General features: G+C 50.7%; 1 protein-coding gene across 1 annotated transcript in view; it reads left to right on the forward strand.

The window, feature by feature from the left end:
* Positions 1 to 2,557, forward strand: part of CBX7 (chromobox 7) — a 41,915-nt gene that overhangs the window by 35,404 nt on the left and 3,954 nt on the right. Inside the window, exons 9-10 of the transcript XR_006735671.1 lie at positions 1,329 to 1,510; positions 2,075 to 2,201. The gene's annotated coding sequence lies outside the window, so the exon portion shown is untranslated. The remainder of the gene's footprint in view (positions 1 to 1,328; positions 1,511 to 2,074; positions 2,202 to 2,557) is intronic.

A 2,557-nucleotide genomic window follows, 5' to 3' on the forward strand; every position in this document is an offset into this window, starting at 1 on the left:
CTCCCTCAGGTGGGGGAGAGTTGTACTTTGTTTGTTCAGCCCAGGATGTGCTATGGCGTCCAAATGGGGGGCAATAATCTATGGTGATGACGGGATAGTACAGTCAGAGTCACTTGAGGACACTGTTGCCCTCCATCTGCCCAGGTGCCTCCCGAGGGGCTTCCCCCAAACCGAAACAAGCGAGGTGTTTCTATAACTGTTAAAATCGCAGCTGGACTGGAGCTTTTGTTCTCGCTGATCCGTGACCCTAATTTGCCTCCTGCGATTCCGCCCGCCTGTGTTCCCTATTCTCATCTCCTGCCTCAGTCCTTCAACCTGCAGTCTGCAAGGGAGCTTTAAGAAGAGCAGCAGCCCTGCCCGCAGGACATGCCGGGGACTTAGCGACTCAAACTGTGGGGAGCCACAGGGGCTCCTGCAGACGAGGAGCCTGAGCACAGAGGGGGCTGGGCAGGGGGGCAGAGTACCGGGTCCCTGCTCTGACCTCAACTCCCTCGCTCAACTTCCATCTCAGAGGGCTGCTCTTGGCCTTGGGAAATTCCCTTGTCTGCGAACATCCTCTTGCAGCTGTCTGAGCCCTGCCACCCCCCTTCCTGCCTTGGTTGCCCAGGGTGGGAGGGCTCTTAGGTGATTTCGCTTCCCTGGGCACCGGCCCTTCTCTCTGCTCAGCCCCTTCTAGGCCTGATTCGGGGAGTCCGGCTATGGTCCCCAAAGCAGGCTTGTGCAGTGTTGCTCTTGGTCCTGGACGCTCAGCCAACAGTTCATGCTTACAGAATCCTTGCTAAGGGAGACCCCTTGTCTGTGAGTGTCCACCCAAGGTGGTGGCCCTCCTGCCTGCTTAGGCACTGGGAAAGGAGGGCCCTGGGCTGGTTTAGTGTCCTCAGGCTCCTTCCCACTTTCTGTACTTTTCTCTGGCTTGGCAGATGGGCTTCTGATGGAGACAACCATGCCCTGACTCCCACGGCCTGTGCAGAAGCCCCGAGGGAAATTGTAAAGGGAAAGGGGAATTATTTGAAGCCAGAGAGTGGAAGGTGAGACCAGAGCAGGGGTGAGGAGCAGGGCAGAAACCTCTTCTGTGGGACAGGGCAGGCTGGAGCCCACTCCCCACAACCCCTACTGGCATTTGGTTGATATCAGTCCCCTGGCAGGACTCTGGGCCTGCTGCAATGTCAGGGCTGGAGGAGTTTGGGGGTCCATGGGAATGGCGTCTCCTCCACCCCATCTGTCCTGACCTCCTGGGGCCACAGCCCACTGAAGATTCCAGAGTGAGCAGGGTCTTCCCAGGAGAGACCCCACTCTGCACCCTGACTGATCCCAGATCTGCGCCCTAGGGTGTGTCAGTGGGAGAGCTGAGACGCTCCAGCCTGAGAATCAGGAAGGATGGATTCAATAGTGAGCCAGAGTAGCTGTTTAGAGAAGATGAAGAGGAGTGTTATGGAAAGCTCGGCACTTGTCTTCGAGGCAGCAGAAGACAAGAACAAATGAACAAGAACAAGAACGACAACAAGGACAAGTACGTATAGGAGGAAAGTATTTGAGGAGAAGGAAAGAGAGGTTTATTACTTTGCTGGCAAAGGAAGAAAACTGGTACACCTTCTAATCTCAAAATCCAAATTTCCAGAACATTAGTAGGAATACAGAGCTTTTAGAGGGAGGGCCCTCAGTTCCTGGCTATGGTGGTTAACTATTCTAATAGTCCTATCTCTGCCAAAGACAAAGCCCAACCTGGGCCAGCCTGGGTCCACCTGAGGGGCTGGCCCTGGTCTGGGATGGTTGAGTTTTCTCTTGTAACAAAAAACGTAACTTGCCTCAGGCATGCACGCCAGGCTCCAGTTCCCAAAAACAGTGGGGGAAGTTTTTAAGAAACAGAAAATATTTTAGCTGTGTGTTGTTTTTTTTTTAATCAGGCCCTTCACTCTGTTACAGGAGGAATTATAAGAAGGGGAAGAGAAAGTGCCAGAAAAGTACAAGTTTCAGTGGCTAGCTTTCAGACAGTATTTTGTAGCAAGGCAATCTTTGAATCCTGAATGTTTGTCATTTTTTCTTTCTTTCTTTCTTCTTTTTTTTTTAAATACAGATAAGGTCTCCCTCTGTCACCCAGGCTGGAGTGCACTGGAATAATCAGAACTCACCATAGCCTGAAACTCCTAGGTTCGAGCGATCCTGCTGCCTCAGCCTCCACAGGAGAATAGCAAGGACTACAGGTATGCGCCACCATACCTGTCTAATTTAAAATTTTTTTGTAGAGATGGGGATTGGCTATGTTGCCTAGGCTGGAAGCCACCTCCTGCCTTCAAGGGATCCTCTCCTGTTGGCCTCCCAAACTGTGGGTATGACTGAAAGCTTTCATTTCATTTTAGTTAGCTTCAAGATATCAATGGGATATGTGCAGATTATTTGGAGTATATGACATTATAGCCATGGTCTTTTAGTTTAGTTTCAAGAACAACAGATTAAATGATGGATCCCTATGTTTGAAAATGGTACAGGCTAGAGTTCCAGAAAATATCTTGGCATACCTTTGAACTTTGCAAGCTCATTTGTAACTAAATTTGTCTAG

Source organism: Lemur catta, chromosome 6 (genome assembly GCF_020740605.2).
Source record: "Lemur catta isolate mLemCat1 chromosome 6, mLemCat1.pri, whole genome shotgun sequence".
NCBI classification, from domain to species: domain Eukaryota; kingdom Metazoa; phylum Chordata; class Mammalia; order Primates; family Lemuridae; genus Lemur; species Lemur catta.